We start from the raw sequence: 23,976 nt of genomic DNA on the forward strand, positions 1-23,976 counted from the left end.
TACTTTGCTGGGTACAACACTAAGGAAAAACTGTTACAGGAGCAAGGCCAAAATGTCAAGTATTTCTGCATAACATCCAGTTTTGTTTCAGTAGTGTTTAGGACTTTTGTACCTGTAGTTTCTTTCTGTAGACAGAAAGGTGTTTATGTGCAGAAAGTTACTCAATCCGCCTTATGCCTGAATGGAGATATTGTCTTGCTTCATCAAATGGGAAAAGCCTGGAGAGACTTCCCCCATGCCTTAGTGCTCCATAGTGGCTAAACTCAAATGGGATCTCAACCTAATGCCATAATCTCAGTACAGTTAAATGCATCAGTCACTGTTCTGCTGACAGCCTATGTTAATCCACCAGTATCTGAAATCTGTACACCAGGGCAACAACACAGAAGTAAAAAAGATGTCATCTTATCAGATGAAAAGGAACAGAGGCCAAGGAGATACCATTTATAGAGAATAAGCACCAGAAGTGACAACTGAAGCCAAGACTCCTGGGGGAGGGAATGTTGGTTTGTCCTATAATTAAATTCACCCTCCCTTTGCCAAGCTCCTTAATCCTGTTTTGAGTGGGAGTCATTTTCCAGCAGGGAAAATAATATACATGGAATCAAACAACTTGCTTCAGGCAGAGCAGAGCAGGAGGGAAGGGTGGGAAGCACACTCTTCAAATAGTTTCCACTCCTGCTTTCAGCTCGCTGACCTCAAGCTGTTGCAACGTGAACCTCACAAGAGCCTGCGAGGAACCTGCTCCACCAAACAGCCGTCCTGCCATGGGCTCCCCACTGCCAGCTGGCTTCCAGGGAAGAACCCTTCAGGGGAGCAGCAGAAGAGACAGCCTGATAGTACAGGTGCTCAGTTGTTTCACCCAAAACAGCCTCATCCTTACAAGAGAGCCTCTGATGCGAGCGTAAAACCAAGGCTCCTGAATGTTTTCAGAAGTCTCAGGATTAGGCTTTAAGACTGGACACCCATTCCCAGGCTTTACCTTGCTTCTTATTTCCTTTGTGGTCTTGTCTCTGCTGCCCAGACGTATCACAGCATTGATAGAACTCCCCTATCCCAAAGAGCTGATACCTCACACAGGCACTCCAAGTCCTGGGTGATTTGCTACTCAGGGACACACACTAACACCTGGAAAACATCAGATTTCCTGCTAAGCCAAATTTAAACCTGAGTAGCTTATAATGAGCTTGGGTTGAGAACTTTTTCCTCTGAACTTGAGCACATGTGCAGTCTTGGTTTTGGCCACTATCCCCAGAAGAGTTTGTCTTTGTTGGATTGATACAAAAATGTAAGGTAATTTTTGTTAGGCTGGGGTCAGACAGCTCCTTTGCTTTGCTCTAAGGGAAGCTTGAACAGGCTTTCTTCTCTGACTCACACTCAGACACTGACCACTAGAATTGTCCAACCAGTTTTATCAGAGTGTAACAAGTTACAGTGAAATTCTACTGCAGGACCACCTAATCTAACAGCACCTTGCTGGTCCAAGGGCTGTTTGGAGTCTTCCCTTGCATCAAATTCCTCAAGGGTCTTTTTGAGGCAGCCTAGGTATGTCTGTCTGTTGTTTCAGAGTTAAATATTTTCAAGCCCATCAGATTACTTATTTGGACAATGAGGCAAAGGCAGAAAGCCCTGATTTATAATTCCTCTCCAATAATAGCCATCCAACAAGAACATAAGTTGGATCCTTGTTTCACGCATGAGTGTTCACACTGATGTTTATTGGCTAATATTTGGTTGTTTAAGAGTTATTTGGCACTATCCCAACACAACTGACAGCTAAATAATACATAATCTGTTTTTCAGCAAAGCAATTACTAAGTAAACTTGAACACACTGACAGAGTAAAAGACACGTTACAACACTGAGAACAAGATGCCACACCTGAAAAAGCTAATATTACCTGAATAACTATTATCTGTAATCACCAGAATATGCTGAAATTATTGCTTTATTTAAGGGAAGATTAAGCCACCTGCTCTTAAAAGTACATACTAGGAACTTGTTTACTGCACTTCCCTCCTTGCACACACATAAGAGATTCCATAATTATTCTAGTAGCACATTACTGGAAATTGTGTGTGAACTTCAAGTTTCAAGGCCAGATTGTTCACAGAGACAAAGTCCTCTTAAATCAAACTACTTGTTCCCCTTGAAGAGCAATGTATAGGTTCTGGTCTTATGTCACAGCTCATAATAATGCAATTTTTATATTTCCAGAAAAAGAAAAGAAGATAATCTAAACTGCCAATGTTCTATCTTTACATTTAAATTAACCCTCTCACTCAGAAAAATATTTTTGAGGGTCAAACAAAGTATATATTTGATTTAAAAATCCAAACTTCATGCTCCCTCCAGCTAGATTAATAGGAGCTTAAAGACCGGATTGAATTAAACAATTTCTGGTTTTTCCCACGTTTGATTGAAAAAAATGAATAGTTAAAATATTTAAATTAATCCATTCCTTATATTCTGGATAAAATGTATTTTCTAAATACTGTTTCACCACTAAATCAGAAAGTTGTCATTTACTACTATCATATATTAATTCTTTACCACACTTGCAGATAATGTGATACAGTCACCAAGCCTCACCTTTGAGCCCTGTTTTGAATGTCACAGTAGAAATATTGAAAAGAAGTAATAGTAATCACAATCAATGTGTCTCCCTAATTAAAGGTGTTCATTTAGAACCAAATTGAGATGATAACCACAGCAACAAGCTGCAAATGGAGAAGGTAGTATTTACCCCTTCCCTTCTTCGTCTCTGTCAGTTCAATGCTTCTGATAATGTTACATCATCATTAAACCATGGGAAAACCCAGATCACAAGAGTGATGATGATAACAGAGCTGTTTGAACAGCTGTACGGCCTTATTAAAAGGCATTCTAGTTTCATTGAAGTATTATTATATACTGGAGGATCTTCCTGAAGTTACGTGTCTGCACTGAAAATCACTACAACATAGTGGTAAACACATCTTGAAACAATTAAATGCGTTTGTGCAGTCTTCAAAAATAAGATACTTATTTTATGGATGAGATGATAGAGTATCTGAAGTGAACATTCTTTTTGAATAGGAACTCGATCAAAACCAGATCTCATCATCTAAGTCTGGAAGAGTTTTGACCCAGTTTTACAGTTCCCAGCAATCCTCTCCCTCTCTCTCTCTCCAGTAAGCCAGACTGAGGGTATGTGTACAGAGCCTTCTGCAGACAGACACAAACAGGCTTTGCCTTTGCTGCAGGCAGCCCGCACACTGTTTTTCTGACCTAAGCAGGGTGCAGAGCCAGCGGCACCACCCTGCCCTCGAGCAGCTCCCATGGGCACGGTGGGAGCGCGGTGGCAGCCCGGCTTCTGCCCCAGGAGCCGTGCCCACACGGCTGAGCTGTGCGAGCGCCCGGTCACACACCGCCCCGGCCCCGCCTGAGCGCCGCTCCTCCGCAAACGCCCTGCGCTTGCAACACTTCCCCTCTTCAGCCCAGCCCTGGCTGCCGGCTCCAGCCCGTCCGAGAGCCAAGAGCAGCGCTCCTGCAGGTGTAGAGCATCCCCGGGCCTGAGCCTGCCCCACTCCTACTCACTGCTCCCAGGGAAGTCAGCTGTGATCCCGGAAAGGGGATCAGCCATGAGGCCTTTCACGAGGCCTTTCTTTCAGCGCTGGGAACCCGACTCTGGATTGCTGTCGTTTCATTGCATGTCTTTATCCGCTACTCACTGCAAGCATGAGTAACAATGGCGTTTGTGCAACTCCTCTCTTTTAGTAATCTGCTCTTTTTCTATTCTTGTGTGCCATTTAATATCCCACTTCTATTTATACTCCCTCTAGGGGTGCACAAGCGGCTATCACTGGGGGCTGAAGGGATCCCTTCTCCCACAGACCTCTTATTGACCTTCCTATTTACTTGGATGTATGTACAATGGTTTAAAATGCTGGATATTACAAAATTACAGATAATAAGCCTCAGTGCAGACCATTTGTTTCAGGCTGCATAAACTGCCACAAAAATACTGCAATCAAGTTTCATTGTATGCATTAATTATGGTATGCATTGGTGTATATTTTATCATATGTATTAGTGCTTTGTTTTATGGGCTAAAGCAAGTATTAATTTTGGTATGGTTTAAAAATATACCCTATATTCATTCAAATATATTTTTTCTGAAGGGAAACGCTGATCTTCCCATGACCAAATTTCTTACTGTCATATATAAGCAGAAACAATCAAAACTTCTCAGGCTTTATGAAAGCATAGTTTTATCAAAACTACAAAATTCAAAATCGTGACATGCTCACATTTCTGCACAAGTCAGGAGGACTGCTAAGAAAAACCACTGAAAAACCACTTTGTGAGAAAGTCCCTTTTGGAACATTCCCCACTTCGCAATCCAAGCGGGAACAGCAGATGGTGCTGTTTGACGCTGTCTTCTCCCCTCACATTTTATTATTGCTGGAATTATCGCACTGCTCTTATTGCGTTTTTAAAATACGTGTTAAGGAAATTTCATACAGGGACCGGTTACATCACCACATTAAACAATTATTAAATATTTATTCTGTAATGATATTTCTTTACTGCTTTCCAGACTTCATTTGAAGGCATATTTCTTAACGTTTCTTACCTCCTTAGAAAGTGAGTGTGACCCATTTGTCTGTCAGGAGGTCATTACCAAGTGCACGATAGAACCACTCTGTCATAACTTGACATGAGAGGGACAAATCCTCCCCAAACTAATTAACTGGTGTGGCTGAAGCCGTAGAAAGGGCCAGCAAACATAATTAACAAAAATATTTTAGCATTTTTTAAACCTCCATCAGTTTGGAGAACTCTGATTATGTGAGCCCTATAGAAAACTAAGTCAGTTATAAACCTGAGAAATTAATTGCTTGTTTAACAAACAACCCCACCCAAACCTAAGCAGATTTTGATGAAGTCAGTTTCAACAAGCTAATAATTTATAATCAGGTGCCACAGTTTCTCTTCCTGTTGTTAAAAATACAGGTCCATCCAATCTCTTGGCTGCAGGGCGCTGTGCTACATTCCTGTCACTCTGCGTTGACTGACTTGCTCAACATCACATTCAAACTTCTTGCCCTCACTTTGAAGTCCTTCACAGAAATAACCTTCTGCTGCCGCTTCTATTTATAACTAATTCCCTGACCTTAATGGTCCACCACTAATGTTACCTAATGGACATGTCTGTCTATGCCCCCTCTGCTCTGCACTGTCTGCAGGATCTAACGCAGCTTAGAACACTCCAGTCTCTTACACTTTTTCCATTTTTCCTCCCTGACTGATAAGAATTTGCAAACAAATGAAGAAAGTGCAGCAGAAATATGTATTTTTAAATTGAGGGCATTAGTATGTCTAGAATATTTACACAAAAATACAGCGAGTTCAAGGCACAAATATGCACAGTTGTATACAAAAGCTAACACTTCAGTAGGGCCATGCACTTGCATGCACAAAAGATTTTAGGACCAGCTGCATGTTCTGAACATCTCCTGCATATTGCATGCTACATAACAGCAGCTCAAGCTATCAAAAGCAGCCAAAGGCTTAGATGCAAGATATATTTGTATGTCAGCACAGAAAACAAAAATCCCCAGCAGAAAGTTTTTATGGTCAAACACATCAACCATCTCGCACAAGGCAACAAGCAAACAAAGACCAAGATTTGCATGCATCTTGTTCCAAAACACAGCAAGCGTTTTCTTTTAAAATATGCATTTCTCCCCAAACAAAGATTTCATGTTTTGATTTCGTACCCAAGAAAATGGATGTTTTTCATCCCCCCCCACCGCTGTTTTCCTTCTCTGTCACTACTCAGAACTTTTCATCTGTGAAGGCATTGGGAAGCATTAGAGTCAGACCAAGGAACACAACCCAGTTTCATTCCTTCAGTGCAGGGAAAGGAGATGCTCACAGGATAAAACCACCCCACCTCACCTTGCAGCTGCATTTAGAGACTGGCACATTTGCAAAAGCTGTTCCCAGAGTTTGCAGAAGTCCTCCAAGCCTAGGGACAGTAGGAGCAGCCTTGCTGCTGGGGGCAGTAACATTCCCACTCCTCCCAGTGCTGTCTCCAAGAGGTACCAAACACAGCAGTGAGGTGGGGGTCCCCTGCAGGGCTCCACACAGCCTGGGCAGCCTCAGCCTAGGAGGGGCACAAAGGGCCTGGCACAGCCTCAGCACTGCGAGAGGCATGCAGCAAAAACCACCAAGTTTTGGAGCACTGATACCAGAGCTCCTCTAGGAAGGAAGAACAGTGACCTGGCAGCAAAGGGGAAGGACTGTCTTATTTGTGATGTGAAATAAGGCATGTTAATTCTTGCATTCATGTGAGACATCTGGTCTTGGAGAAATTATCTTATAGCACAGTCTTAAAAGGGACTTAATTGCATAAATAGAAACAGCAAGAAGAGCAGGGGGAGCTGCAGCATAAGGAAAGGTGACTTGCCTGATGGATGGGGTGGCAGCCATACAGGTGCAGCACAACCCCAAGCCACGTCCCTGCAAGCCCCTCAGAACTGCAGCTGAGAGCAGCTCCTGATCCTCCTGCACAGTCAGCCAGGACACCACACATGCTGCACAGTGGTCTTCAGCATTTGATATATCTACTCTTTTTAAAACAACATTTCCACCCCCAAGCTTTTCATGCTTTATTTAGAAGAGTGGATATATTCTCTCTGAGATGGGGGATGCTTTTCAACTCAGCAGCAGCTGTGAAGAAGGTTAGGAAAACAGCTCTTTCCACACCAGGAAGACCAATTTAAAGTTAAGCCAGGGATCTGAATTAGGAAGCAAGGCCTGAGACCAACCTCCAGTCTGCCCTCAGCAGCCCAACACAGATAGCACTGCAGGCATCCTGAATCAAGGCACTTTTTTCCTATAGTTACATGGGATGCAGCCACTGCAACCGATTAAATGGCAGGTGACATCTCTTCAGACAACTAAAGAAACAGAGGCTGCTTTTTTAATTGAAACATCCCACTTTCATCATCATCACTTTGGATATATTCAAGTTTTGTCATCACTTTCTTTGGCTGTCCATTCAAATTCCTCATTTACCCACTGCCTTGCAAAATTTCAACCCCTGAGGGTGTGCACACAGGTTAATTTTTTTAAAATTTAGGTCTAAAAATATATATCCCCTATACATATCCCATACAATCCTATACTGACACTTTATCACCATGGAGAAGTTACTAGGATCTGGATGGAATTCTACCAGGCACTTAGGACCTCCCTTTCTGGCACAGACCTCACCAGACTCCCCTCCTTTCATCAAAACCTGCTCCAGCAAGAACAATCCCCTCTTCCCGCAGTATGTGCCACTCCTTTTTTCTCTTCTCCCAAACTTCCTTGTTTTTCCAACCCCTTCTTCAGTCTCCTCTGCCAACTGCTGATCCCATTTGCCACTCTACTTCCCACTCTTCAGAGCAGGCTTTAACATATTTCCTTTGTTCTTTGCCACCTTCACACACCCTTTAATGAGCCTGCCCACTCACCACCAGGCACAAACACGACTCCCACAGCTCCTGGCAAACACGGGCTTGGGAAGCTGGACATGCTACTCTGCCACATTTTTAACCAGACTGTGCCAGGGCAGGAAGGGCAGAGGTGGCAACAAGAGGCACAGGCTGGGGAGAAGAGCAGCTCTGTCCCTCTGGCAGTCGCATCTGTTGGTGCTGGCTTAAACTCCTTGGTTCAACCTCCTTCAAACCCAAAGGGACAACCCAAAGGTACATTCATACCCTACAGACTCACAGTTAGCAAAATTCTTTTGCTTCCTAGCCCTGCTGCGGATCCTGAGTGTTCCTCTACCTGTCCATGATTCCTGCCCACCTCAGATTTTTGCTGTCCAATGGAAGAAGGTACTTTCTGGCTTGTTCAAACTGGCCAGGATAAACAAAATAAAGCTCCACAATATTTTTAACTCAGTTAATGAGAAATAACTTCTTGTATACCTGATTCTTATTAAGTGTCTTTGAGTTCTCCCCCAAAAGCCATTGAAAGAAGCTGCTGTGGCATTGAGTTTTTATGGGGAAGATAGAAGGTGTAGTGTAAAACCTGCATTGCTGCCAACCTTTCATTTTCTGATGATTACACCCATTCTTTAGATAGGAAAATGAAGCCTTGGAGTGGCTGCCTGAAACAGACAAGATGAAGAGAATAAAAGTGGGTATTTGTGGAAGGCCTTCACTGGGTGCACCTTGGGCAGTGAAAAGGCTCCAAGGGGCTACACCCAAGGCGGATAATGGTCATGAGTTTTTCACACAGCTCTAAGTTTGGCCCATTTACATGTCACGGGTTAATCCTCCAATTACAGCTATGAAGTTGTAGTCCCCCAGAACTCACTTTTGTTTATACTTTTTGGGGAAGGAGACAGTGAGGCGTCCATGAGTCTCAGGCTTAGAGGAATTGTTTTGTCCAGGTAAAACAGGAGAACAGCAGCAGACAGGCCGTGGAGCCTTAGAGTTGCACACTAGAGCAGTACAGAATCTGAAAAATACAAAAGCTAAATCCTAAAGCCTTGAGTTCTCATCAGCCCCCTGTGCTCCGTCTCATTCAGGAACAGTACAGCTGCACAGGCCATTTGGGGTGTCCCTCTCAAACACAGCAAGTGTCAGTCCAGGGATGTCCTGTGAGCTCCCTGCCAGCTGATGGGGAACCCACAGGGGAATTCTGCATCCCCTGGCTGTGCCCAGCACGGTTTGGGGACTGCTGGGATATGGAGCCCCTTGGACTGCACGAGGCACTCCAGCACTTGCAATGTGAGATGCTAGAGTGAAAACTTGCTGATGGGATCTGGCAGCTGGCAGGATGGCAGCCAGCAAAAGAAAAGGGCAAACTTCTTATTAAGCAAAACTTTAATCTGATTCTAGACAGACATTTGAAGTGTCCAGGACATATTGAGGATATTGGGCTATTCTATACTACACATTCTTTACTAAGTCCTTCAGCAGAACTAACTATGGAGTCCATAGCCAGTAATCAATTTATTTCCTAAACTTTCTCCACCAGAAGACTACAGAGATGACAAAGAAAGAATTTGTGCTTCCATAAAGTAAACAGGTATTTATGGCAGATCCCCCACCTATACTATTCACAGCAATAACTTAGAGGATCTGTCACAAAAAGAATTCACTTTGGGAGTAACTTTCAGCAATTCTTTTGCCTTATTACAGAAAGAAGCACAAGATATTAATTTAGTTCTTGCAAAAGCTGAATTTTGGGCTGCAAATTTAAAGCATTAATTGCCAATGGGATAGTTCTTACTGCACCACATTCATTATAATTGTTTACATTTTTATACCTACGAAGCAGGACCTCATCAGAATCCAGTATGAGTGGGCTAGTAAGCATTCAGTTGTGGCAATCAAAATGTCACATTCAGAAAGCACACATAAAAATAACTCAGAGGTTGATATTTACAAGTGACACATATAAAAGCCAGGAAAAGGGGGAAATGTCAAATGTTAGCTGAATTCTATATTGCTACCTTATGAATTTCTATATTCAGCTTCTGAGGAAGAAGGAGAAAGGCACAGGTGAATAGATACTAAAAGACTGTCATTTTATGTAAGTGCACCTTGGGAAGTGAAGATGACAGCAAATTCTCTACACAAGCCACTTATGACCATCAGCAGCTTTTGAGTGTTACATTTAACCCAGAACTAGTTACAATAATCAACACCAGGGGAAACCCACCCACATTACTATAGAAACAAAACTCTGCTGAGCTTCCTACATTGCTAAATTTAAGTTTAATTCAATGAACCAAGCAAGATCGCCTTTGTTTTTCTCCCAGCTCCTCCCAAAAGATGTCCTAAGCACAAGCAGAGAAGTATAGGCGGTTTTCAGATGTTGGAAGTACTCAGGCATTCTCTCTCTGTAGCTACATTAACAGTTTTCAAATGCTGTTAGGCAGTGCCTGCTACTGATGCAGTGTTTGGGTAACTGCATCAGGCAGGATATTTGCAGTCTATTCTTATACAGGCAAGAGCCCAAAAAGAAAAGCAAACAACCCACCTACCACTACAAACTAATCCCATAAAGCAAGGGAAAACTGTTGTCAGCATTAAATAGATAATTTCCCTCTTATCAAATTTCAGTCTGGGTAAACAACCCAGCAAACTAAGCCTAACACAGAATGAAGACTCAAGAATGGAAAACTTTGTGTTGTTTTCACCACATCCTTGTATTACAGAGCTTTCCAGACAAAAATATCTTTGATTCTCTCCATCCACATTCTTCTATACCTGCTGCCTCTGTAGCTGTAGGAGGTGAACTCACCACACAGGACAGGCAAAGCTAACAGTAAAGAACACTTACAGCATTTTCTACCTTGCCCTGAATGCTTTTACAGCAAGCAAAAGTTCAGCATGAATAAAAATCCACGAGTCACCTCCTAACTCACAGAGCCCTCAAGTCAGGTAGATGGAGATTTCTACACAACTGAAGAATAAGTAGTGACATATTTCAATTAAATACAATAAGCATCCATCCATACAACATTAAGAACTAAAAAAAAAAAAACAAACCCCAAACAAACAAACAAAAACCCTGTGGTCTGAAAAGTGAGCTTATGCATGCCAGGTATCTTCAGTGGCCACAAGGAGTCAGGACAGCCATTGGAAAAGCTAATGAAACTTCTCGCAGCTACTGCAGAAAAGCGCCTCGTGTGTTACTGCTTCACAGCACAGAGAAGTTACCTGCTGCACCCCAGCCTGAGAATAAACGTGCCTCATAATTCTTCCAAAAAGCAGAACAACTGAGACCTCATGCGCTTGTCACTCACACACTAAAACAGGGGGTTAGCAGGAAGCTGCACAGAAGGTTTTTCAGGGAAACATCTGTAATTACACACTTATATAGTATCTGTGGATTTGTTTCAAATTCCCCTTGGTGTGAGTAAAAGGCTCCAGCTTTCACAGACATTGTTCACGGCCTGACTCAGCCACAGCACCGCTATCCTTGAGAAAAAAAAAAAATAAATCACTGAACCTGCGTGTCCAAATGAGATGAAAGGGAAGAGGACAAAAAGATATTGGATATTACTTTATAGCCAAGGGAATCTATATGCCAGCCCATTTCTTCCATGGGTATATGTGTACAATTCCTCTGGCAGCCTGAACCGATCTCACCATTTACCTAAGAAGATATTCATGACTACTCTAAATCTATACCAATCATCTGGGAGATGAGGCTGGGAAAGGCTGAAGTGAGAAGCTCTGCAGTAAAAGACACAGAAGCACTGTTAACTGCAGGCTACAGCAAGATAAATAAAACATGTGTTTATCTCTTGTTTTGGTGTATAATGTGACTGCTAGGATTTATGACCCTGGGCATATCTCATGTCATGTGAGAGTCTCTCTGCCTGGGAAGAGCGTGGTTGTATGGCACACCACAGAAGTGCAACAACTGATGAACTGATTAGTCAGAACACAGCTTTTTTTTTTTCCCTTTTCCCCTGCTGCCTTTTTTCCACTTTTCCCAGACACTTAGCACTGTAATCCATGCCCACACTAGATTATCTAAATTCATGATAGGTTGCAAGCCCTTTGAAAACACGGTTTATAAAGTTGTCTCAGGATACCTTTTACAGAGCTACTCAAATGTAAAACATTCAGCATCTCCACGCCTCTGAAAGTTTCCTTGTCCCTCCTCAGAAGAGCTAATTCCCTATCAGCCATGGAAGTGCACACAAGTTTTATGTATAACAGGAGAGACAGGAGAGTGAACTAATCAAAGTACTGTGTATAGTTTGGGGGTTTTGTTTGGTTAAGGTTTTTATGATACATATTTTTGATCATTTAAAAAAAAAATCCACCAAATATCTGTGTTTGGCAAAAATTAAATCATGTTGTCCAAATGGAGATTTACTGTGAAACCGATTTTCCCATCACCTGAATTGGAAAGCCTGATTGGTTCATTTATTTTACCTGTCCTTCCACAGGATCTGTCACTTTTTTGAGGTGCAATTGCTAATAACTTCCAGCAAGTAGCAAAGTGACCATGGGGACACTTCCTTTGGAAATTTTAATAGAACTTTCAAACCTCATTTCCAATGGGATCTGATTTAAATTACATCTGTGTAAATCTATACAAAACCTTGCAACTCTCTTGTAGCAGCTTCAAAGAGTCTTAATTCCATCAGAGGAGAGCACACACTATAATCTAAAAGCAACTCAGTTCTGGTGTCTTTACAAGTTCTCTTGCCAGAGAAGCAAATGTCTAAATTCCAGTTGTGGAGCAAAATGAACCTGTTCTGCCTCACCTCATGCTTAAGATTAATTTAGAGAAAACGGTTTTCTTCTGATAGACCTTGACAGACAAGTGAGGTACCTAAAATCCTACTGCTGGTTTGGAAAATGGTTTACTCTGTAAAAACAGGAAAGCTCTGAGTTATCTATTACAAATGGCAGGGTTTGTGCATTCCCCCCCCACCCCATTTCAACACATCTATAAGCCATTCAGACCAAATTCAGAATTTCCTATTTTATCTTTAAAATTGGAGAAGAAAATCTGTGCACAAGTACAGCCAGGATTTGGACAAGTTCTTTCAAGCTATGGTAAGGTTACCAGAATGCCAGCAGAACCTATTCTTCTGTCTCCCAAGTGCACACAGAACCACAGGATGGTATTTGCAAACTCATTTTTCAACCCTTGAAGAGCAATCCTACCCATCTTTACCATTTATCATGATACTGTCTGAAAATGCCACTAAATACTTTTAGAGAAAAGAGTACTGAACAGATATATCAAACCCTTTTCTCAGCCACATATCAGAACTTGTGTTTTGGGTTGTTTATGTCTGTTTTTAAGATTCCAGCCAGTCAGTTCAGCTATTTGAGCACAATGTAACCATCCAGCCCAACAAGCAGAATTAACAGCACCCACTCACATCTCAGAGTATTGATAAGAATCATCTTGATCCTGTTACCCACCCTTCAGTGTTCAAACTTCACATTGAACATTAGTACAATTCTTCCAGTCCTTAGTAGGAATAAGGATGGAGTGAAAAATTAATTAATTACTGGACTTGACCCCTTTCCATAATTCAAAAATCACTATAATTTTCTGATTTTACTACACTACAGGAAAGTGTGATACTAAGGAAAACTAATTATATCTTGGTGAAATTCTTGTACAGGAAACTTTTCACTTTTTATGAGAGCCATCCCAACCCAAATTTTAGTGAAAACAACAAAAATGCTTTCATTGACTTCTCTCTGCTTTGGATCTGATCTTAAGTCTGCAGTTTTCTTCTGCACTGTGGAAAAACAGGCTCAGGATAAAGCTCTCTGCAGCTCTATTTATTCAGCTTGTGTCATGACAGCTTGAGAAAAAACTCCCAGTTACTCTTCCAGTGAGGAAGAGGTTGAAAATAAACAGCTCACCAGAGCACCAAAGCAAAAGGAAATGTGAGATTAAACACCAGCATTTTACACCTCTATTTTGTCCACTAAAATCATAAATACACTAAGATTTCTTTCTGCCTCTGAAGTAGCACTTCCAACAGAAAAAAAAAAAAAAAAAAAAAAATCAACAGAAGCATCACCACCAGTCTTTAATGGAACAGAATTGGGCCTTTACAGGATTCTTCAGAAAATCCCACCCTAAACTTCCAGAGAAGTGTTGACAGCTTGGGTCACTAGAAGCTTGAAGGCCATTTGTGGCAAAGCCAACCTTGCTATCTAAACACACTGCAACAGCAGCTGCTTGTGTTGGAAGGGGAGATGCAATTTCCAACTGCTCCACTCTTTCCTCTTTCCGTTCTGAGAACATCAGTGGAGTGGGCATCCCACATCCACGTCAACCAAGGTTCAGGAAACCTCAGGATCCAAGGTGGCCTCAGATTCCTCTGGCCAAAATGCTTGTAATTCTACTGCCTAACACGGGGTTTTCAAAGCCAGACTGAAATCTGCGATATTGTTACTCCTACTCCTCTTTCATTTTATGATTTATTGAGTGCTAATACTATCCTCTCTTCCTCAGACAAAAAGGAGTTTATGACCAGTCAAGCAGCAGGGACAGGTTTGACCCGTGTGCTGTAATAAATCAGGTGCCAGGAGCAGATGGAGAAGGGTTAGGAAGCACACGAAAGTCATTCTTGAGTTACACCTGTGGTATATGGGCTACTCAAAAGATTTTTGACCACATAGCTCAGGAATTTGTTTTCAAAGCCAGCAGCAACAAAAGGGGGGTACAGGGGAGAGAATGTGAGCTGTTGTGGGTGCCATTTAACAAGAACTCACAGACTCCCTGGATTTCCAGGGCAAGGATCAGCAAAGCTGCACTGGGGGTTTTTGTCAGTGTCAAACTTAACTATAAATCTCATTTTATTTTATATATATACATTTTTTTTCTGTTTCATTATGGAAAAATGCTGCTAGGACTAAAATCAACCTTTTGATACAAATACCACTGAAATTATATCACATGTTTTAAAACAGGCTGTGTGGATGATGGGTTTGGTGTGATTGCTTGAACTTAAAATTTCCATTGTGGGCTAAATTTACACAACATATTTGGTCTCCAGACCACATTCCTTTTCCTTCTTTCATTTCTGTCTGTCATATCATCTCTGTACTTGTCCTTGAATATTGTTGCAACTTTGTAATGCAACGTTTCTGTGGCTTTTTCTTAGGCCACTACTTTAATTTTTTTTTTTTTTTTTTTTGTGGTCCGCAGACCAAGATGAAGCAGAACAGGCAAGATTCCCCATTCCCATGGACAAACAACACTGAACACAGAAGCTCATGCAGAGGCTCCACTTAAGTCAACAGAAGCCACATGTGGCCATTCACCTACGACTTTGAAAGTGTTTACCTTCATCATTACTGGGGTCAAAGCAACATAAGGGGCTTGCATTTTTCATAGATGAGCTTCCAGCAACACAAAAGGAAATGCGAATGTGTGACAATGACATTTACTCAGATACCCCTAAAGTGTCCCAGCAGTGCCATTGCACCCAATTACTGCTCCTCCACCCTTAGTATGGACTCTCACAACTCAGGTTTCCTTTCAGTCTCTCACAATTTCCTCTAAAAACTTAGCACATTTTAAAAAATGGGTTTAGTTGACTTTTGGCCCCAGTACTACTTTTGTTTCATTTAGGTTTTTGAAGAGAGTTAGAAATTGGGGGTTTTATAAGGGAAAGAACAAAGGGAAAAAATATTCTTTTTAACATCTGTTCTTTTGAATTGCAGATAATTAGAAAAGCCGTATTGTTGAGTGTTGTCTGCTGTTGTTTTTCCTTAAATATTTTTAGCTATTTTCCATCATATCCTATAAAATCCTAGTCGAAAATACCACTCAAAGCATCACAGAATTTGAATGCTGCTAAAAAAGATTGTATTTTCTCTCTGCAGGAAAAAAAAAAAAGATTGTTCTGCTTCTCACATGTGTGTATAGGTATAACAATTACAAATTATTAAATTGAATAAGGTCATATTTCAAAGGAAATAACATTTATAGTAGGAAAATGTTTCATTACCTTCACTCTCTTGATCTGGGTCTGTTTTCTGAAAAAAAGGTAAAATCCACACCTCCAATAGCAGAGCGGGTCTTACATAAATAAATGGTTGAGTAGTCAGCAAGATCTTGCTGTCTTAGGACGGATCCCAATGGATACTAAATACCAAATATTTCAGTCTGCCAGCAGTGGGAGGAGACTGAAAATAAATTAAAGTGAGCTTCCTAAAGTGGTTTATCAAAAATTGGCAGACTAACAAAAGTTTTAATTAGGAAAAAAAAATTGCTTTTGGTACAGTTTTCAAGTTTCCTAAAGGTTTTGCTTTGGGCAAGACCTTCTATACTCCCTGGGCTTTTCTGTCAGAGCTCACCAAAAGGTTTGCAGGTGTCAGCTGTAAAGTCAATGGCAACAATGCAGAATAAGCACCCAGTATCTGATCTGCCAGCACCAAAGCTTGATTGCCACTGGACAGCAACATGTGACACATCAAATTCAAACCAGTCATTCAACAGTGAGGACAGCTTCCTCATCTTACTGTGTCCTGGATACCAGCCATGGTTTTCAGCACCAGGAGAAGGGGTATGTATTCCTGCTAATGGAGAATATTCACAGTGAATTTAGAGTAACAGTCCCTTCCCACATTAAAGGTACATATATCTCCGCTGACTGATAGGCATTGAGGCTAGTGGTTGTCTGTCTTATCTCTGTTTCTTACTGACTTATGTCCTAGCTCAGTCACTCACAGAATTTCCTTACAAATTTAAAACACAGGGAGTCCCTGAAATCTCAAACTTTTATTGTCTATCCTTTGTTGTTGAATTTATGAGAGATAAAATTTTTAAAAAGGCAAACTCAGTCAAGCCATGAAGCAAAGAGAGACATCAGTTACCAAGATTACATCACTGGCTGCTTTCGTCTTCCCAAAACCAGAGAGTATTCTATTGAGTTTGATGTGCCAGGACCAGAAATTGGGAAACGTATCAAAACAAATATTTAAAAAGCAAGTACACATTGTTGCTCTGAGATAGGATTGTTTAAAATATAAACAGCTATGCAAATAGGAAACACATTGCCTGGAAAACATGGCATGCAATGCACAGTAACCAGCAAAAGGAAAACTGGGGAGCTGGATCCTCACTTGCTGCTTTGGCATCATGCAGCTGTACCCTTTCCACATGAACTAAAGGTTTGGCCCAGATGTGAGAAGAGATAAGGTGGCCCAGATGTGAGAAGAGATAAGGTGTGACTGCTCTTGGGCAGTTCTGGAAACCTACAGTGCCCAGGAAAACTGCTGGTCTACATTTGCTGTTTCTTTCTTGCCTTGTTTCTTTTTCTTCCATTAATTATGGTTTCTTCTCTCTGCCCAACAAGAGTCCCTCGACTCCAGCTGAAATTCAGCCTGAGATCCAGAGTGCATCCACACAGCCAGTCAGAACAACAGGACCTGCTGTCATTATATTAACCCCCACTTCAGGCTAGTGACATTCCTGTTCTCCTGAAATAGCTGTCGCATGAAAACAGAGCTGTAGAAGTTAAAGCTACAGAACCCTTCTCTCTGTGTGCCATTCCTTGGGATTTAACACTCTGTTGTGCTGGTGGAAAGCTTCCCCAGTAGACAATTCCTATAGGCTCTGTAAATAAAGAAGGTGTTGGGCATTGTGGAATGAACAGGAGAAAAACAGGAAAAGTTACAGGGTATTTTCAACTCAGCTTCTCTGGAACTGTGGCTGATGGGCTGAGCACAGGACAGGTGACTGTCTCAGTCAGAAATGTGGATATTCAAGACTGATTTGACTGGATTAGCACAGAGAGCCCGAGACAAGAGCTGTTATAAGGTCACTGTGCCCCTTTTCTGTTCTGCCTGCCACTGTAGCTGCTCTCCTCTGCAAAGCTGAAAGTGGATTCACAAGTGTGGTCAACTCAGGGTAACTCTGGCTGTATGCAGATAGAAAACCTCACTAAAGTCAGCTCAAGAAATGAACACTGCTTCTCTGACATCGTGAACAATGTGGTACATGTGCATTAAAGGAAGTTGGCAAGTTCATATCACTAAGCTCTTTGAATTAAGTTGGTGCCATAAAGAAGGCAGCACAAAGTTAAACATGAGGCTGTAGCAAGGATCAGACAAGATTTATCCACTCATCACACAGCTGAGTTGAGCAACAAATGAACACACTCAGCAAGGAACGTAAACAGCAATGGCCAGTTCAAAGGAGACTCAGATCCATGTTTGTGGAAGAAACCAGAAGCTGCAGCCACCAATTGAACTTGTTAGTTCACAGTGGTGATGGATTGGTTGATTAGATTTTTTCCGGGTTAATAAGGGCAGGCCTCAATGGGTCAATAAGCTTCTCACTTGTGTATTCTAGTGGTAAGTAAACTAACAACAGACAGTCCAAGCAGAGGAAGGGAGGAAAAAAAAAAAACCAAAAAACACACCACCACCAAAAAAGTGGTTAGGCTCTTTTATCCCTCAATACCTGCTTTCCCTTGCCATGAAGTTGTTGTGCTGAACTGTGGCTTCTGCAGCAAAGCCTGAAGGTGAACAGTGAAAGGGTGAAGCATTTAGTTTTGACCTAAGCACATTTGGGTGGTATAATGATGAAAGACAAGAAGTGAAAGTTAAAATGAAAAGCAAGGAGACAACTGAGAAATGTAATAGCCCAAGGTCTTCACCTTTCTCCCTTCTTTTCTGAGCAATGAAAAAAAAGAAGTCACAAAGAACATGAGACCATTCAAAAGAAACACATCCCACAGTGCATCAGGGGAATCCATTCATTTTACTGGAATCTTGTCTGACTGTAAATGGACAGAGTGTGAAATCAAAGCAGAACTGCAGCAGAAGAGTCTCAAGAGAGACCAAAAAGGGAGGATATGCAGAAATCATTTACCCAAGAGTGTTTAAACACCCCAAAATTCAGACCTCAAGACATACATCCTTGCATCCTCCTCAGAGGCAGGCCAGTAATAACTGAGGAAAGGAGGAGACTGAGGCAAGCAGCCTCCAGGAAGGTAAAAACCAGCAGAAGGTGCATCCTCTGCCACAGAGAGCAAAGAGAAAACAGGCACAAAAGAGGAAGGGCTGAAATTTCTCTCTGATAGCAGGTAGTAGACACTAGCCAGATGCTTAGATGATGAAAGAGCAATTCCAGGCTGACTTTCAGGGATAGGGGTGCTGTATATGGTTCTTCAGCGGCAGAATCTGCCCCTAAATTGAAGATTGAAGCCCAGTCAGGGTAAACAAAACTTTTGTAACTGAAACCAGCTGCAGTCCTGTGTAACATAAATGGACTAAACAGATTGCATGGCTCACAGCAAGTGTGAAACTGGAGGGATTTTCAGAGCTCCACCCAGACCCAACACTTATCTAATCTGTTCTTGAAAGATTCCAGAGAAGAGCTTTCTTAAAATTTTCTCTGTTAGCAGAAGTGCCCCTCATACTGGGAAGGTTTTCAGAATATGCAAATCTTTCTATTAATGAATAGCAATGAAACTTTACATTCAAGGAAATCTAAAATTTTACAACTACAACCAAATCACCCAATCAGCTGTATTTAAAAGACTTCATATTACAGGAGGAAACTCTGTCTTTAACAAAAAAACTCTGTAAAAAGTAACTAGATTCAGTTACCACACTTCCACAGTTGACTCCAATTTTCTGTAACAAGGAAAGTGTTCCTGGAAATATGATTCTTATTGTTACTTAATGTTGATGAGTTACTCAACCAAAACTAATTAGTTCTAGAATGGAAAAGTTGTACATGTGAGCTAGGCACGGTCTCTGGAAAAAACACTGTTGTACATTAGCCGTCCTTTATGGAATAAATGCAGGAAAGGCAAAGAGTCTGTTTCCAGAGTCTGCTAAATCCAGCCAGGTACTACTGTGCCTTTACCTTTGCAATCTTTATTAATACAAGGAGAACCATATAATTGCAGTGATTCTTTTTGAAAGGGCAGGCAGCAAGAACAAAAGAATTACTTCCCAATTTCAGTACAGCCTTTGAAATGTAGATCATTTCCAACTTGTCTTTATTTAATCTAGGCACCACAGGGCTGATCTATTCAAGTGATCTATGCCAGCAGGCAGCAACAGCCAGTTCAGACTGTTACCTGCTTTGGCCTTGGTCACACCATTGACTCAGTTCTAGTTCACCAAAACAGGGAATCGGTTCAAGATATTCTGCAGTTTATCAAATTATGGTGGCATGAAAAGGCAAGAAACTAGCCAACAGCTACTAGATACTTAGTAAACTGTCCTCCTGTAGTAAAGATGCATCGTCAGCCCTCAAGTACCTACAAACCAATGATTCACATCTCAGAACAGAAAACCAGACTAACTCCCCAAGTTATTGTTGTATCTATTAAGTTTAGTACATAAAGAAATTATGACCATGAAGAAATCTTAAACAAAAATAATCTGTTCTTCTAAGCGTTACATAGTACTGCTTTCATATGTAAAAGTCCTTCCTATTAAGTTGAAAAAGTGAAGTAAATAAATGGTAGCCTACCTGGTCAGTGGGCAGAGGTACACCAGAAGCTGATACACCAATCTCAAAATCAACTATTATATAATTGATTATAAATGCAGTCAGGAAGGCTCCTATTTCACTTCATTAACCACAGAGGGTGCCTAACCAGAGCAGTTTTGACTGAACTGCTAAGTGCAGAGTAGAAGACCCATCTAAATTTACCAAAGTAGAAAAAAATAATTAGGGAATTAAAAAACCCAAAACACCACCACACACCACTTAGCAGCAAAATTTTGTGGAAAACCCAAAAGCTGTAATTCAGTCATTAAGAAAATGATCAGGTAAACTCCTGTACAGTGCCAGCCATGAAGAGATGGCTTAACTCAGAACAGTTTCTTGCATGTAAAAACATCATGGGAACTGCAAGGAACCATTTTATAAATGGCAAAACTTGCTACAGGCAAAGTCATCAATTGGCAGCTTGACCCCATTCAGGGACATCTAAACCCTAGAGGAAGATGTGATTCAGTGAGTTCTGAGTCACCAAACTATTGTTATAGCTATTCTTTCTGGCCCCAAAATTTTCCATTTGTGGGTTTTCCATGTTTCAGCAGGTTTGAAAGGTATTGTCTTCACAGGAATGTTCTACAAAGGCCAAGGGGGTGAACACTCCTATCCCCTCTCACTGCAAGGAAGGGGAGAAGAGAATTTAAAAAAAAAAAAAAAAATCCCAAATTATCTGGACTGGTTTGGCTAAATTTAAGCACAGTTGAATTGTATGACATCACTGAATCACTGGGAATTTTTAATCAAAGCACAGTTTCCCTCAAATAACCAAGAGAGATCCCTAAAGCCACAGTTCTGTCTCTTCAAACACCAATTCCAACATGAAGCACCAGCACTGTTTGAGGGAAGAGTGAACACAAGATTAAAGCTCCTGAGATTAGCATTTCATCCAGCAATAACACGTAATATACGAACACTAAGTCTGAAACATGCAAACAAGAGTAATGCCCAAGCGGAGAAAACTGGGGAGGAACAAAAGTTACAGAAATTAATTATTTTGCATCAGAAACTAATGGGATACAGGCAGAGAAAGAGGCCTGCACATCCAACTGGCATTGAAATTGGAATTTGGAGACATTAGAAATTGCTGAGTGTCCAAACCCAAGTTCAAAAGGACTTGAAGAAATTTAATTCAAGAAGTTCAAACAAACAAAGTACAGATTCTCATATTTTTAATTTGTGCAAATGCAGAAAAACACCGTGAAATTAATCTGTTCTGCACTGGGTGGTACCCAAGTCCCCAGAGCTTTAAGCACTTTATGACCAGTCTTTTTGTAAATTATAGAAATTCAGCTTACAATTGGCTGACAGGTGTCCTATTTTCTGACTGAAAAATGAATTAGGGATGAAGAAAAGAAGGAAGAATTGAGACTCAGACTAAAAATAAAATAAGTAAATAAGCAAATAAGGAGTTTTTGCAGGAATTTACAGAAAAATAGAAGTAAATCACAAAAACAATAGCCAACATTTTCCTTTTCTGTCCTTTCACAAAGGCCAAATACAGTTTATAGTACTCAACCACGTACAAAAAAGTTAACTCAATGGAAGCAAAGAAAATATCTTACAAAAATCAACAACACTGGACACATCCTCATCTGGTGTGGATTGAGGATGCAATGTTGGCTTCAGGAAAGGAAGACTGATTTACAATAGATGTGAGTGCATGCAAGAGGGAGATTCCAACCAAAATTATATTGGACATGGACCCCTAAGTTTTTTTTTTTAACTGTTCCTCCAGTAGGTATTTATGAAGGATGGTTTTTTTGGTCTATGCTGATGCAAAACCAACAGTCAGCAAGAGAACTGATGGATTCAGAACTAAAACTCACAGATCAAATTCCTCCCTCAGTCACACTCCATTAACGGAAATGACAAATGTTCTGGATTTGAAATTGCCATGCTGTCTGGCACACACAGTCCTGCTTATTGTCCCTCTGAAAAACACCAAGTATTTCGGAAAAACGTACCCAAAAAAGACCAAATTTCTGCTAAACGCAACATAAGAAAGTAAGAGAGAGAACCTCTCCTGAGGTCACACTACCCATTCTAATAGAAATTTTGAAAGTTTAAATTGAAAGTGGAGAAAAAAACCCAAAGTGTTCTATCAGACAAAAAGAAAAGGAACCTAAATGGGCCCAGTTGCCTCTTGGCTTTCACATGGCTCCATTGAACACAGCAAAGTCTGGCAAATAATCAGGTGGCAATAAGAAATCAGGATAAGCAAATCCAGTTAATTGACTGAATAATCAAGATAGCCAGTCCAAGCTTCATCACACTTGACCTGGTGAAGAGATGGCAGTGAGGGCTCAGAGTGCTGCAATGCAGCTTGCCCTTGAGGTGCTCAGTGCACCAGTACAATGGAGGACAGAGGTTTTAACATACCCAGGGAAGACAAAACAGCAACACAACCAGCTCTGGCACAAATAACCCAGATCTCTTCATTCCAGGAAAGGACCTGAAGCAACTCAAATACGAGGAGAGAGAATTAACCAGTAGAAATGTGGAAGCACAAAACTGTGAAATCCCACAGGCACACACAAAGAGGCAAAAGCCCCATCCAGTCAAAACACCTCTTCTTCACAGTGTGTATAAATTTTAGCTATGAGTCATGCCAGGACATAAACACAAAACTGAAAGAGAAATCTGTTGTTTAAAGAGCTCTTGAAAGTGGCTGAGAACAATCAGAAGCGTTGGGATAGTTATACTTTCTTCTGCAATTATGCAGTCAGACAGAAATTATAGGTGAGGTAGAAACAGCCCTCTTGTTAGAGGGTAGAAATGAGCCAAGACACAGACTTCTTGTTTATCACAGCATGAAAACAGTCCTGGTTTATTCCTCTTTACAGCTCAGCCATCCTGACTCCAACTATTCACTAACTCTGGCAGCAGCAAGCTCCTACTGTAGGTTTCCCTTACAGCCTCTGACTGCAGGCTTTTACCTGGCTAGACTGTGACTGCAGGTTCCAACAACAGGCTCTGACTGCACACCCAGACTGACCTCACAGCAGTGATTCTCCCTCCTCAGGATCCTTCTTCTTCTTCTTCTTCATCATCATCATGATGATTTTCTCCTTTCTTCTTCCACAAGGCTCCTCCTCCTTCAGGAATCCCCCCTCAGCAGCTAACCCACTCCCTTTTATCACACTTTTATTGGATACAGCTGCAACTCATCAGGGACAAGGCTGAATTGGGTAATTAACGCAGCTGTTACTGATCAGGGACAAGGGCACCTGTATTCCCTTCTCCCACAGGGTGATACCTGTGTGATGCCTCCCATTCCTCTTATCCAGCTCATTCTCTTCAGCCAAAGGAAATTTGTTTTCTGCATGGCACAATGGTGTAATTCAGAGCTGGCACAACATTCTGACAACATTTTTTGCTGATAATCTTAAAACATCAAACACACTCCAATTAACACATCAGTGTTTCAAATATGCTCTTCTGAGATGCAGAGCATTTAATTTTGACTGCAGTCAGTTCGAAGAATGAACAGCTGGAAAACTTGTATTCCCTGAAATTCTTTGAATGCAGAGTTGCCTGTTTGCCTTCTTTTATTAAACTCATAGAATCAGTGTTCTATATAGTTGTATAGTAACTGTGTATAACACAGCAGCTAAAAGCATGTCATGTGGTGCAGGATACAGATGAGTTTTAATGCATTATATTAACTATAACTAAAGATTTATGACAGAAAACCTCTACCTAGACCAGGAGGGTTACATTTAATTTTAAGTCCCAGCTAGAGATGTGAATTTGGATTTTGTGTGTTTATCCTATAGGGCCGCCAAGAAAAAAGAGCAGGGAGAGCTGCAGCCTTGCCCCTCCCCAGCCCACTCTGCTCAGGGCCTGAAGTTGGTTGCTATGGGTAACTTCCCTGTGCCAAATTTAAATAATTTTCACCCTCCACAGATGAGCTGTGCATCTGAGCTGACTCCAATATAAAGCTGGAGAAAAAAGCTG

At 41.2% G+C, this 23,976-nt stretch overlaps 1 long non-coding RNA gene across 1 annotated transcript in view; it reads right to left on the reverse strand.

The window, feature by feature from the left end:
• The window catches only part of LOC120757361 (uncharacterized), a 46,371-nt gene extending 23,243 nt beyond the window's left edge, over positions 1-23,128 (reverse strand). Inside the window, exon 1 of the long non-coding RNA XR_005702473.2 lies at positions 23,015-23,128. This is a non-coding gene — a long non-coding RNA (uncharacterized LOC120757361). The remainder of the gene's footprint in view (positions 1-23,014) is intronic.
• Positions 23,129-23,976: the final 848 nt, after the last annotated feature.

The sequence above is a fragment of the Hirundo rustica genome, chromosome 10 (assembly GCF_015227805.2).
Source record: "Hirundo rustica isolate bHirRus1 chromosome 10, bHirRus1.pri.v3, whole genome shotgun sequence".
Classification (NCBI taxonomy): domain Eukaryota; kingdom Metazoa; phylum Chordata; class Aves; order Passeriformes; family Hirundinidae; genus Hirundo; species Hirundo rustica.